Consider the following 15,647-nt stretch of genomic DNA (forward strand, 5'->3'; position numbering starts at 1 on the left):
GAGAACCGTATCCTGGACCCACAAAATCAATAGTGATTAGACCATTCCTGTAATGATCCGGTCCTTGTTGATTTTGTGGTGGAAATTAAGTCTGTGCAGTTCTAAGAAGGCCAGCCTCGTACATTTTACCTTTTCCTTGCGAGAAGGAATTAGTTTATAGCTAATATCCTGAGGTTTTCTCACCGGGAAATGCCGACGTAGTTGCCCAGGCACTTTTTGTAGATAAGAGTTTCCCTACCCGGGGGCGCTTACTTGTCAATCCCACTTTTCGAATATGCAGTTCTTTCAGTGAGAGGGAACTAAACACAAATGTTTAAAGTAATTATAATATTAAAAAAAATATGCTTGATCAAATTATTAATGTTATCGCAACACAGATTATTCTGTACTAGCGGGGGTACCCAGTGCTGCCCGGGTGTTTGGAAGTGTTATGTAGAAGGGCGACTGTGCATTAATATTATAAACAACACCATGCTATAAAAAATTGGAAAAACCAAAATAAAGCAAACCGCGAACAAATGTAAAAAAAAAAAAATGTGTAAAAGAGGAAAAATGGTTTAGGTAGGAAGACAGGCTCGAACCCGAAGCATCGAGGCTAAGGCGGAAAAAAAAATACTTGGCACGTCGCCAAAGAGACACAATTGACGATGGATAAAATTAACCCTTTAAAAACACTTGCAGGTGGTTGTAACTAACGTCAGCGTTTTCTAGCTCAAACATGGCGTCATTGTCATATTAGCAGGAGGAGGCCGAGTTTAGGGTGAAAAAACATCCCCACACACACCTGTTAGCTTTTATATTTATAGATGTCCCGCCCTGGTTTAGCTAATATATGACGCGTAAAATTGAAAGGAATAAAAAAAACCAAACGAACGTGAAAGAATACCAAAGGAAAAAAAGGGAAAAAAAGAAAAAAACAAAAGTTACTGTGTAAAATGCAAATATGTTTATTTAAATATATTTTTTTGTTTTTTTATGGAAAAACAAAATTCGAAAAAATAAAACTTACTGTGTACAAAGAACTACTCCGAAAATAGGAATCAGCTCCCCCCTAGTATCACGTATGAAACCAGTGTAAACTTAATAGAAGTATAGAGACATTAAATAAAATATTAAAGCGACTAATCGGTGCAAGATTTGAAGAGTGCAGGCAGCTGACTGTTAAAGTTTCTTGTAAAAACTGGAATCCAATGTTAGTTCGTTTCGTTTAAGTAATCCTTACAATCGCAACCCCCACCCTCTACCAAAAAGAGAAAAAATATAAAGGGAGAGGAAAAAAGGGGGAAAAATAAGAAATTTATAAAATGGCACAAGTTACCCACAGAATAACTGGAATGTAAAGTCGCGGTTCACCCAACGAAAAATGCCAATCCATATTTTTCATACAACTAAGAACTCAAACCGGTGTTCCTCGTATATTCCCCGGTGGACGTATCCACAGCGGTGTATAGTAGTCGCGGGCGGAGTATGAATCGAATAGAGAGAAACGATTTTAAAACTTCCATTGATTCTAACCGATTGTGGCAGTAACCTCTCACCGGAAAAAATATAGAAATGTACGAATATCAAGGAACTGTAAGGGTAGTAGGCCTATAGCACACTGCAGATCCTGTGCTGAAGTGTGGGTACATTACATTTGAATGTAATGTGATTTTTAATCCTATTAAGTTAAAACTCACACGAGAGAAAATGAGTTCATTTTATATATATATATATATATATATATACATGTATATACACACACACATATATATGTATAGAGAGAGAGAGAGAAGAAGAGAAGATATTGTTCATATCTTACACTTTATTTTACTATTTTATGCATATTATTTTTCTTTGTCATGCTTTGTTATTGTAAAAGAATTATTGTCTCATAATCTTTCAAGCAGAAATCAGACAGTAAAATAGCCGTTGGGCAGAAATAGAACGAGATCGATTACATGTAGTTAATTATTGAATTGTCAGTCTTAACCGCTTAGATTAAGATAATACGATATTTGAAAAGAGATTTGTTTGTCTGCTGCCTTCTCCAACAATAAAGGATCTTTTTCATTATTTAATTTCACCATAATTCTCTTTGGATTTGGACCGACATTTTCTACCTCTTTTTATCCATCAGTTTGGCAAGTGTCTGCCTTAACCAGATACTATCTTGATGCATAGTCCTTATGGTCGGGTTATTTTAAAAGGAAATATGGGCTTATGATTAAGATATAAATAATTTGGTGTATTGGTAGTTATATGCTGCCCTATACAATGCTGTTGGGGGTAATTTTCGTGGTATATATATATATATATATATATATATATATATATATATATATATTGATATATATTGATATATATTATTTTATATTGATTTTAATATTGATTTCTTATTGGCTTATAAAGTGTTGTCTCTGAATTTAGACTCAAATGTAAAACGTATGCACATATGTAACTAATAATGTTTGTAAAATAAATAGTGTATACACACACACACACACATATATATATACTTTAAATTGCTGTGTATGTTAATTGTTAATTATTATATATAAAATAGTAATCTGAATCTGTAAGTACACAGTTAACCTTTACCGTTATAAAACAATCATTATAAATTTTGGAACATGATAGTAGACGTAAATGTGAGTGATCTTGGCTGTATTTTGTTTAGTTGAGTTTAAGTGGAAAACAACGGGAATATGTAATCCATTCGTACAACTTCAGATACAACTAATATTGGAAAGTAAGTATGGTATATAAATAAAAAATATAAACGAAATTGACTTTATTTAAAGACATTCGAAGTTTTAGAGAAAGGTTGAAAACCTATGTACACTGGATCGGATCAGTACAACGGGCGATCTTTTATGACCGACAATTTATTTTTATACATATACAGCATCATTATCAAGCTATGAATGAAGGCTGAGAAAAGCGTCCCTAGCGTGCTCTGTTACATATATTTCCTAGGCCATAATGTAATTAACGAACCCATCTTTTACTGAGGTGACACCAACTGCATCGGCTTCGTTAATATTCAACTGGAACCGTTGAATGCTGCTCGCTTAATTTTTTCTACAGGGATGAATTCAATTAGACATTTCTGATTCTGAAACACATCTATTACAGGGGGTTGATTGCTTGAAGTTTCACACCGTCAATATCAACAACACGGAGACGAAATCTTTAAGGCATGAATGTATAAGTTCGGCTACCATTACAATGGATCGTGTAATTCGGTCAGATTAATTCGAATTGTCTAGTGTTTACGGCTGGGGCGCATTTACAGCCTTCCTTTATTCTAATTGGTATTTTATCGATTTGGAGGTTTTTCTTGTTTCTCCAATTCCCAAACCTGCTCATTCCGCTCGACATCATTATTTAACGCAACGTATTTGACTTTATCGGCATTCTAGAAGTCATATATATATATATATATATATATATATATATATATATATATATATATATAGTTCCCCAGGGATCATTTATAAAAATTGATATTCAAGTAGTAATATTCTATATTGACAATAATAGTTAGATGTGTTTTATTCATAAACTTTCTCCCGTTACAATAAATAACATCATTATTGCTTAGGATTTGCCCTGTTTTATTTTAAATATGCTGTAAACCGATAGGAATAAATCAGACGATTCAGCCATGCTTATTTGTCTGAAAAATATTTTAATACACAATGTTGGTCATAAAAGTAAGTGTCTACTTTATGGAATGTTATTCTTGAATAGATTATATCGTTAGCGATACACACCGTATATATATATATATATATATATATATATATATATATATATATATATATATATATATACCATAAAACGTGTGAAAGCATGTGCGATACGCCGACTTCATCAGCGAGCAATAAAGCTGATAATACAGTGTCAGTAGTCCAAGGCGGCACTGCCACTTTTGATGCTACCAAGCAGCTTTGCCACATGGCAGAATATTAAAAAAATAGCAAAGAGAAGCAGTCAACAAGGAGAAATTATACATTTTTTTCATGCTGAAATATTTTCGCTCTCGATCAAACACAGCTTGATGTATATTAATATGTGTTCTAAACACGATAAGAGGCAACTTTTAGATTGCAATCCATGATTCCTATTTTCGTAAGAAACGAAATGTTGAGTGTCATAGAAATTTTTTAAACACAACCGCAATAGAAATCCCATGGCATCTCCAAACTTTTTCAACGCATTCAGCACGCAGTGTCCCGTGTCGGTTTTTCTTCTATACGTGTCCCTCCTCCTGGTATTCCTCTCACGCGATTGCCAAATCTATGAGGACGACACTACTTTGAATCGGACTACGCTATAAGTATGGCTACTTTTCTGATTAGATTATGTTGACAGTGATCTCTGAACGTATATACCAATCACTGGACAAAGCGGGGGAAGGCAGAGCGGTAGCTCTAGATATATCTAAGGCTTTTGACAGGGTATGGCATGAGGGTCTCCTCAGGAAGATTAGATCTTACGGTATCACTGGTAGAATACTTAACATAATTAAATCCTTCTTAGATAAGAGAAAAATCCAGGTAGTCCTCGACGGTCGCACATCTAAACAATATGATATAAATGCGGAAGTGCCCCAGGGTTCTATCCTTGGACCTCTATTGTTCCTGATATTCATAAATGACCTCCCCGACAACATTGCCTCTGAGATGGGTATATATGCTGATGACACTACACTCTATGGCAGACACGACAGGAAGACGAATGAACACATTTCTAAAGAAATGGCAGAAACACTAGAGGAAGACCTCCAATCTGTAGTGGAATGGGGACAAAAGTGGTTGGTCGCGTTCAATGCTGCCAAGACTAAACTAGTTTCATTCAATAATTACAAGAAACCCTCTCTACCACCAATAGCAATGGCCAACGACTCTTTATCTGAGAGTCCATCTTTCAAACTCCTTGGTCTAACGTTCACAGGAAACATGAGTTGGAACAATTACATTGAAGGCATTGCCAGGGCCGCTACAAGAAAGGTAGGCTCTCTCTACCGTGCTAGAAAACTACTAACACCCGAAAGTATCCTGTACCTCTATAAGGCCACCATTCGCCCATGTATGGAGTATTGCTGCCACATCTGGGCTGGTGCATCTGCTACTAGTCTCTCGCTCCTTGACAAGGTTCAAAAGAGAGTCGCAAATCTGATAGGCCCTTAACTGGCATCTAAGCTTCAGCCTCTGTCCCATCGACGAAATGTTGCATCCCTCTGCCTGTTCTACAAGTATTTTAGTGGTGAATGCTCTGATGAACTGCAATCACTTGTGCCCCCACGACGCGAGCACCCTCGACAAACCCGACAGGCTACTAGATCCCACCCCCACACTGTAGAGGTCCCTAGATGTAAAAGATCTTTTTACTCCAATAGTTTCTTCCCCAGAACCGCAAGACTCTGGAATTCCATTCCAGGTCCCTGCTTCCCCAACAGTACTGACGTGCAGAAGTTCAAGTGTAACGTGAACCGACACCTTGCTGCCCAAATCCCTACATAGTACCCCAGTAGTTGTTGCCCCTGATAGTAGCCCCCTACACCAAAGTGGCAATTTGCCTTGTTTGGGGTGAAAATGTAATAAAAAAATAAAAAAAATGTACTGGGATTCACAAAAAAAAAAAAAAAAAATTAAATCCAGTCATTGTCTCCACTCAGCAGTTTTACATTAGAAGATATTTTCCCTTCTTCCAGCGCATTCGCCTTCTTTGTGAATCTGAATTATGGGTTTCTTGACTGTAAAAATTGCTGGTGTGCTATTTTACATTATCTTTTCAACAATTCCAAAATTATTTCCTACACCTTGTTATTTCGCAATATGTATAAATTAAGTGATTGTGGGTATGTAGATAGTACATGACACAAGGTACCCCGATCACGTTTAAACAAAGAACACAGGTCTGAATAAATATATCCCCATAATTTACGGTTGGCCGACATTTGGTAAAAGATCGTATGTAGAGCGAATAAGAAATGATATTGCCAATGGTTCCATGGCAAATAAAGATTTCTACGGTAATTTCATTTGTTCGATGTCATTCTAATTTATTCATGCAAAAATTTTGGCCTGAGTGATAGCAATGGCTGTTTTGGCTCTTATTCAAACATCCTCACCTCTTCGATCATTGGTCTCTTTTCCCTTTTGGACCTTCTTTGGAGAATAACTTGCTGTTTGTGCTGCCCAGTCCAACTTTATTGATTTGAGTGATGCCTATATTGTCCTTTAATCGTAAACTACATTCCGCTTGTGTTTTTAACGGCCGACCATTGTGTCCTTGGTGTTTATTTTTGGATATGACATTTACATAATGTCGTTAACTGAATCCCTCATGATAATGTGTAGACTGACTATTCCAATTTAAAACTCTTCCACCTCTTGAAATACATGTCATTGTTAGCGATATACGATATATAGTAATATATATATGTATATATATATATATATATATATATATATATATATATAGAAAGAGAGAGAGAGAGAGAGAGGGAGAGAGAGAGATTATATCTAATATACTGAGTTCGTGTGATTAAGGATTAAGCTACAAAATTATCACATTTAATAATTGAGCCTTAATAAACTGTGTGTCCAAAATCCAGACTTCAAGTCAAGGTGTTGATGGCAACAGAAAGTATATTTCATTTTACGTTACAATTGTTTCAATGTCTAGTTCGACAATTTCGAGCTTTATATCGTTTGAAAATTTTCAAAAACCAACATTTCTTCAGACTTTATGAATAAATACACATTAGGCGATGTAGCATTTTTTGAATAGAAAGAAAATTGCGGGGGGTAATCCCTAACGGGAAAAATCATGCTTTTTCCCGTTAGGGATTACCCCCCCACCCCTGCGTACATTTTCCTACGCAATAACTCTTACAGACTCGAAATTATATATACAGGGTAGTGTGCTTTGGAAAAATCTATGTGATCGGTTTTGAGCCAGAAAATTTACTGTTAAGGGGTCAAAGTTCAACCATTTGACCTCAGGGAACTCTACCAAACTCCTCTTACAATTTTGGGTCTAAACACTTGAAATTTTAGATATATGTTCCTTGGACATTGATCTAACTTAATAACTGGATTAGAGCCAAAACAATAAATTTTCAGAGATCATAATAGGGGTGAAAGTTTTTAAAAATTGACCGTTTCTTTTGTGTTTTTTTTTTTGTTTTTTTTTTTGCTCAGCATACACCTCCAAACACCTAGCAACGCCAACTGTCAATTTTAGTCTACAGACTCGAAATTTGATATACAGGGTATGGAGGTTTGGGAAAATATATGTGATCGGGTTTCGGCCAGAAATTTGGATGTTAAGGGGTCAAAGTTCAACGATTTTACCTTTGAGAGCTCTACCAAACTCCTCCGACAATTTTGTGTCTAAACAATATATATATTAATATAGGTTCCTTGGACATGGATCCAACTTAAAAATTGGATTTCAGCCTGAAACAATAATGTTTTAGGGATCATAATAGGGGTTAAAGTTTAAAAAAATTGACCGTTTTGTGTTTTTTTTTTGTTTTGCTCAGCATACACCTCCATCCCACCGGGCAACGCCGGACACCCATGCCAGTGTATCTATAAAAATGAACGTGTATGTGTATATGTCTGTATGTGTTTCTGTCTGTCTGTGTATCTTTGTACATTTCCCTACGAAATAACTTTGTTAATTTGAGGTCTACAGACTCGAAATTTTATATACAGGGTACTGAGTTTTGGGAACATCTATGTGACCCGTTGTCGGCCTGAAATTCGGCTGTTCAGGGGTATGTATATGCATGTATGTGGGTGTGAATATGTATGCACATATATTCATGTATTAATTCAAGCAAACATTAATAAAAATAACAGAAAGCTTCTGTTTGGTTGTACGTTTTTACATCTTGTGATTGCTCTTGTTATTTGTACGTGAAACTCGTAAAATTGATGTTTTATAGAAGTAATCACGATTTTAGTACCCAATTATCGTGTGAAGCGGCAAAATAACGCGGGAGAAAAGGATAGAGCATATCAATATCAACACTTATAGACAATTCGGCGCTAAATTATGGGAAACGAATAACGGACAAAATTCTCTGTCAGATTTTGTCTGATTGGACCCGCCAGGCTTAAAAAATATTATTCCAGGTTAGATAAGCAAAATTAGTAGATCTGGGATCCTCAGGTAATATATGAATACGGGTAGAGTTATTTCCTCTGAGAAGTTTTTTTATACGTTCCGAAGTTCGAAAGATAAAAAAAGAAACTCTTTTCCACATAAAATAATTTTCTAATCGTAGTATGTTTCTAGCTTAAAAAAATAATTTCTTGTAGACAGAGAGGTGTTTTGCTTTATTTTTAAATATAAATAAATAAATAAATAAATCAAACACATACGAATAAACGAAACCACCTCATTTGTTTGTTTTTATTATTCTTGAAACGATTATACAAACTCTTTGAGTTTTCCGGTAATTGAACCCCCCACACACACCAAAAAAACACGTCGAAAATTTATTTTATTTCTGAAAAAAAAAAGCCAGTGAAAACACAAAACAACAAAACAAGCTTATAAAAAGACATTCCATTTTGTTCTTAAACTTTTAAAACTTGTTTATTCGCTTTTCAGGTTATAGTCTCCCTACACGACATTTTTCTGTCGCTCCGGCACTCGCCGTTATTTTTATGGAAACAAAAGTTGCTTGGATTCATTCATTTTTATTTTATTTAATTTATTTATTTTGGTACGGCTGGGGTCCAGCGCACGAGCAACAAAAAATGTTCAATATCTGCAGAATAGAAAGTTAACTTGGTTCATTTACCACTTAAGAATATTGATAGGTGTCTTTCATGTAATATTGCAACATATTTAGCAAATTTATATTTCCTTCGAACTTCACCAGGTTTGAGCGATGATCACTTCAAATTGCACCCCATACCGCAAAACTCCATGATGCAGCGTTGGATTCAGTTATTTTAAGTCAAACTCTCACTGAGGGAGAGCCCATACTCATACCCACCCCCACTGTCAGGTAATAATGCACATCGTGTCTTATCAGAAAAAATGGCATTAATCCCTAAATATTATAGGCCTCTCCAGCATTTCATGAGCTCAATGGTTTCTGTGCTATTGGGTAGGGTGAAGAAGAGGTTTCCTTATACTATAGCAGCACAGCTTGTTAAGATACATGACAGCTGTGATAGATTCTCTGAAACTTTTATTTTCTCAAGACGCAAAGTTCTTTAAGAGGACAATGGATGATTTGGATAAGTTTTCATCACTCCTTGTCCTCTCTTATGATTATACGATCACTGTATTTACAGTAGAAAGGTGTATAGAAAGATTCCTTTGTTATCATGCATGTATCAAGACTACCCTTATTTTTACCTACAATTCATCCCCGCTGAAATCCTGACTGGTCTGTTGGTTTAAGGTTCGTGGCTTCAATGTTGTTAGATGCAATTTAAATCATACTCTCAGATATTTCAGTACATATAAATGATGTTTCACAAATCCAAAGACAGCCTGATCGTCTCCATCCGCCTAGTATTCGCCTGACTCCCGCCGGTGCTTGTGAAAAAGCATGCTTCCAGTTTCAGATTATGTCGACGATGATTGAGACTGAAGGCGACTACGTTGAATAGATGCCAGCTCTTCTGCACACTCAAGTTATATGAATGGATTTTGCAAGTTTTAAAATAAAGCTATTTATTTAGAGCAACACTTTTATTTTTCCTCCCTGTAACATGAAAACATGCAAACGACACTATAAAGATATATAAAATGCATATACATTTTATCGATCATTCAAGAAAAGGACATATCATTAGGGATATCTTATCCCTAGTTATTTCGAAGCTTCATGCTTCTCATCAGAAGAGGAGAGAAGAATTTAACGTCTATCGATACGTAGATTAAGAAAATTATAATGGGGTATAATAGGTAGAGGGTAAGAGTATAATTGTGGAAGGATAGAAGCTCGCGAACTAAAGTGATTCATGTTGTAGAAGACAAAATTGAGATTATCAGCTAATGGATATAGGTGGTATGTAATAGTGTTAGAAGGGTTACTATGAAACGTTTGAGGTTATGGGTTCAATACCTGTGTCATACATTTAAAATCGAGAAACATAGATTGTGAAAGCGATAAGAACTAATGGTGGAGGCTGTTATAAGCATGTAGGAGTTAGGCGGTGTTTCTTGAAATAAAGGCCGACATTTATCACGAAATTTCAGAAAGAGCATAGAAGTACAAAGCAGTATAAACGAAAACTCTTTCAGAAAACGCACTATGTCTGTCTGTCAGTCAGTCTATCTGTCGGTCTCTCTATCTATCTCCAAATTTTCAAACTCTATCTCTTTCAAAACTAAAAGTTCCCGAGGGGCTAAAGGCCTTAAATGATTGGATTCCTTTAAGTGCCATTCTTTTATGGGTCTTTAACAAGTTAAAATTGTTTTAAGTGGTAAAATTACGTCAAAATTGAAAAATCGTTATATATTCTATGCATTCACCTTAGTTTATATTTAATAAGTTCATATGCATCCAGGTTGGTACAGTGGTAACGTCGCCAGCTTTGAATGTTACAGTTGTGCTTTCGGTTTCCATTCAAGCTGATGTCACTCATTTTTTGTTAACTTTTGAAGTCACGGCTTTCTAATAATATACACGAAATCTGGACGAATTAAAATATCATATTTAAGCGTATTTTACGACCGGACGATCACCCACCCTCGTGCGCTAACCTTACATATAAAACTTGCTAGGTATGTTTGTTTGTCTCCATATTTTCAGACTTTATCTCTTCCGAAACTAAACGTTGCAGAGTTACGCTAAGGGTCTCACATGATTAGATTTTATTTTTCTGGGACTTTAGCCGGTAAAAATGGTGGGCTCCTTCTACCGCTCCAGAAGATATCTCACTACTGATGCAATTCTTTATCTATATAAAAGCCAAGTACGTCCAAGGATGGAGTACTGCTGCCACATCTGGGCAGGAACTGCTAAAAACAGTATATCCTGCCTTGACAGAGTACAAAATAGACTTCGTGGCTTGGTGGGGGATGATCTTTTCTCTTCCCTGCAATCTCTCTCCCACAGAAGAGACATTGCGAGTCTGTCTCTGTTTTATCGTTATTTCTATGGCAAGTGCTCGTCTGAGCTCCAATCTCTGCCCCCCGCCAATCTTTCACGAAAAACACCCGACTAGCTGAAACCACTGTCAATAATTTTCCCGCCACTCTATCTCTGCCTAAATCAAAACGTAGCTTCCATGAACACAGCTTCTTTCTTAGAACTGCACCCCTGTGGAACCCTCTGTCGCTTGCCTTTCCCCCTGAATTCAACTTGGATGTCTTCAAGTCCAACACAAACAGATTCCTAATGAACCGCCCCCTGAAGGAATGACACCTTATCAAATCCCCAATACTAACTATTACTACGATATTATCCCACTGATTAGTGTACACACGATAACCCTTATCCCCGAGTGGCGCCTGGGCCTTGATAAATGGTGACCCCCATGTACAAAAAAGAAGTTTTTAAGCGGTCAAAATGGGTTATAATTGAAGAAAATCTTTATAAATTTTGTACACTTACCTTAATTCATTTTTAATTTTTAATCAGTTTATGTGCGTGTCACGTTGGTAATGTTGTAACATCACCAGCTTTAAATGTTACAGTTTTGCTATCGATTTCGATTCTAACTGATGAAATTCATATATATATATATATATATATATATATATATATATATATATATATATATTATGTTATATTTTTACTTTTTAATCACGATTCTATAATAATATATACGAAAGCTGGACAAATGAAAATATCATATTTTAGCGTATTTTACGACCGGGCAAAGCCGGGCACCCACCGTTTGTGTAATTTCTAAGATTATTACAACAAAAAAGGTTCATTATAGAACAAATATAGGTACGCTAACAATAATTACGATCATAATAAATATATGACTGGAGATATGAAGGAAATTCTATAAACATTAAGATTATTAAGAATAACTTAATATAGTGGGGAAAATACGGAAAATATGAAAATAAACATAAATAAATAAGAAAGTAAAGAATAAATTAGTTTAATATATGTTATTTTTTTCAAATGCTTTCTTCATTATTTTCAGAATTTCTCTATTTTTTTGTGTTTTATTATTCCTATATTTTTCTCACTATATAAAAACCCCTTCATAATGCTATTGTTTATAGTTTGATTTATCAGTTTGTTTATTGGTAATACTAAAATTATTAATACTACAATTATTAATACTGCCTCTCTCAGTACGACATTTTTTTCATCTCTACTATTAGATATGTTTAATATGTTACCTATCGATATACCAAAAGTGTTTAAAGAAATCTATTGTCGAAAAATAAAGATAATTTGATAAAACAGTAGAAAAATTAAGAGGCCTGGGAGAGATTGAAAGGGATTAGAGAACAGGGTCGCATCGGTTCAGATATACGTAAGAAAATACGACTGGAAAGGGGAAAAAGCAACCGACAAATGAGGGAGAGATAAGGCGTAATTGAAGAGGAAGCGGTGTATATTTAGAATACATATAAATGTTATTTAGTTTTCTTTGTTTTAAGATATTTTTTTAATAAATTCAATTCTTTATAAAGAAGTGTATTTTACATAAAATCGAATTGGGAATAATTTTACCATCTTGGTACCCCAAAATTGGGAGTAGCATATATATTATTTCAAATATACTTATCCACTGACGCGTGTTTCGTTGTTTACAACTCACCAGAGGGTGTGAATCTAGCAGAGAGATAAGAAATATTAAGAGAAAATACTTTACAATGAAAAATAACGTTGTTTTGTACAATAGGAATAAAAATAAAAGTAGGTGCAAGAAGTCCATATGAACGCGAAAGTCGACAGAAAATCCCATACTTTTGTGTGTCTATTGCTTGTAAAGACGATTATGCATAATGAAAGGAAGTTAAAATTCTCTAATCTAATTCTTGTTAGAAAAACATATAAATATGCAGGTCGAAAAATAAGTGAGTGGTGAAGCTTTAACGCAGCTCTAAATTACTAAAACTGCCACTTAACTATATATTCAAACACTACCGTGTTTGAATTAGTATATATATATATATATATATATATATATATATATATATATATGTATATATGTGTGTGTGTGTGTGTGTGTGTGTGTGTGTACGTATGTATGTATATCCAAGCATGCCTGATTGAACCCGACAGAATAATGCGCATGTAATGCAGGAGAGTGTCATATTCTAATAAATAAAAGGCATTTTTGGAATTTCATCAAATTTGCTTCATTTATAAGAATAAAGCATTTGTGAGAAAAATATATTACTACTACTACTTTGCCTACTCGTATTATTTTAATCCCAATCTCTATATTAATAGAATAAAGGGAGGTGTTTTTTTTTATTTTGTGTGTCGCGCTGTCGCGCTTACATCCGATTGACTGTCTTTTACTTGTTATAAACTGCCATTTTTTTTAATAAATACTTTTACGAAAAATTCTTCATTCTTCAAGTTTTCGGTTTGGTTTCGATTATAGCTGATGACAGTCAAGTAATTTATATTTTTATAATAATTTTACTAAAAATTCTTTATACGTTTTGGCTTCAAATTCGATTACATCTGATGGCACTAAAGTTATCTAATTTTTTAAAATAATTTCCCCAAGAATTCTTCATATCTTTTATTTTGCGTTTCGATTAAAGCTAATGTCACTTCGGTAATCTATTTACTTTAAACATAATCTATGAAAAATTTTTCATTAGTTTCGGATTATATATATATATATATATATATATATATATATATATATATATATATATACATATACATATATATATATATATATAGTAATTTATAAAATATATATGGCGATTATACATTACCGACTAGCTCTACCTATGTATTGAGCACTTTTGAAGTAAATACTTAAAGTTTACGCATAAATCTATACTTTCGTATATTAATTTTATGTGAGTAAATGAAGTAGTTATATATATATATATATATGTATATATATATATATATATATATATAAGGTAAAATTAAAAGCCAAGAACAATGCGAGATTTTGTTTTATATAGAGTAAAATTAAATGAAAACAAAAGAAATAAATTACTTTTTTGGTTGTTGTTTGTTTTTTTTCTTTTTCACACAATTTTTTACCTCTAAACAACGGTAATTTTCTTTCTGTTGTATTCAATGGTGTTATAAATCTGAATATATTTCAGACCTATTAGTCCTTTTTCAAGAGAAGACAGCGGAAGAGTGTTCAAAATTGGAAAAGCAGCTATAGAGTTTGCCACGTGATACCGTGAAATATAGAACAAAAAATGACGTTAGGAGAACGTTAAAATATATCAGTTGGTGTTTAAAATACTTGTCGCGTCTGTGAATCAAGGGAGATGACTATTCAATCAAGGGTTGAACGGAAGCAACTCTGTGAGATTTTATTAATCTTTTAATTATTTTAAAACAATATTTTTTTTTCTTTCTTTTTATTATTTTAATTATTGTTTTTCTTATGTTTTAAACTTATATTATAAAAGCGGAGCTCAATTCCAGTCTATTGTTTAGTGTGGGAGTATTTTTTTAAATAATTAAAAATTCGAGAATAGAAGTTGACCTACGTTTCTTGAAGAAGCAAGAATGTTGATGTGAAAATCCGGTTCTGAATTAATGCAAGTGCGAAAATGTTTATAGAACGACGAAGCAGTAGTGTTTAAATGCTCTTTAATGCGGTGGTGAAGCAATCTGGTAGTGCTTCCAATGTAAGATGCACTGCATTTAGCGCATTGTAGGTCGTAAACAACGTGGTTCTTAAAGCATAAACCTGTGTGTGATATTGGGCAATTAGAGAGTGAACAAGGGGAAGGTGTATGCGATGGATGTTTTCGGTTGAGCTGTTGTCTCAAAGTAGATCCAGTGTGGATGAGTTGAATGTTGAGTCCCTCGCTCCGGATGGCTTTTCGGATTGAAGATGAGATTTTGTCACTGAGGAAGGGTAGTTTTAGAAAACAATTGTTAGAGAAGGGTCGGATGTTGCGTTTTTTCTTTTTAAGTGAGGATAGGATCGTATTAGAGTAGCCGTTTAGTGAGAGGGTCTGTAGGAAATTGTTAGTGTGTGTATGTTTGTCGGAGATGTTAGTGCATTTGTCTTGTATGCGTGAGATTTCGGCATGTGCGTAGTTTAGTTTGTCCTTGAAAGGTAGTGCAGATTTTAAATGTACGAAGAGGCGTTTGCTAGCGGGTTTTCTGTAGAATTCAGTGCATATGGCACCATTTTTTTTTATTTGAATTTTTAAATCAAGTAGAGAAAGAGATTCAGAAGAGTCTGGGTGTTCTATAGTAAATTTTAAGTTTGGATCGGCGTTATTGAATTTGTGGAAAATGTTAACTCTCTAATTGCCCAATATCACACACAGGTTTATGCTTTAAGAACCACGTTGTTTACGACCTACAATGCGCTAAATGTAGTGCATCTTACATTGGAAGCACTACCAGATTGCTTCACCACCGCATTAAAGAGCATTTAAACACTACTGCTTCGTCGTTCTATAAACATATTCGCACTTGCATTAATTCAGAACCGGATTTTCACATCAACATTCTTGCTTCTTCAAGAAACGTA

This window comes from Euprymna scolopes, chromosome 9 (assembly GCF_053919585.1).
Source record: "Euprymna scolopes isolate OS-2025 chromosome 9, ASM5391958v1, whole genome shotgun sequence".
In the NCBI taxonomy this organism is placed as follows: Eukaryota; Metazoa; Mollusca; class Cephalopoda; order Sepiida; family Sepiolidae; genus Euprymna; species Euprymna scolopes.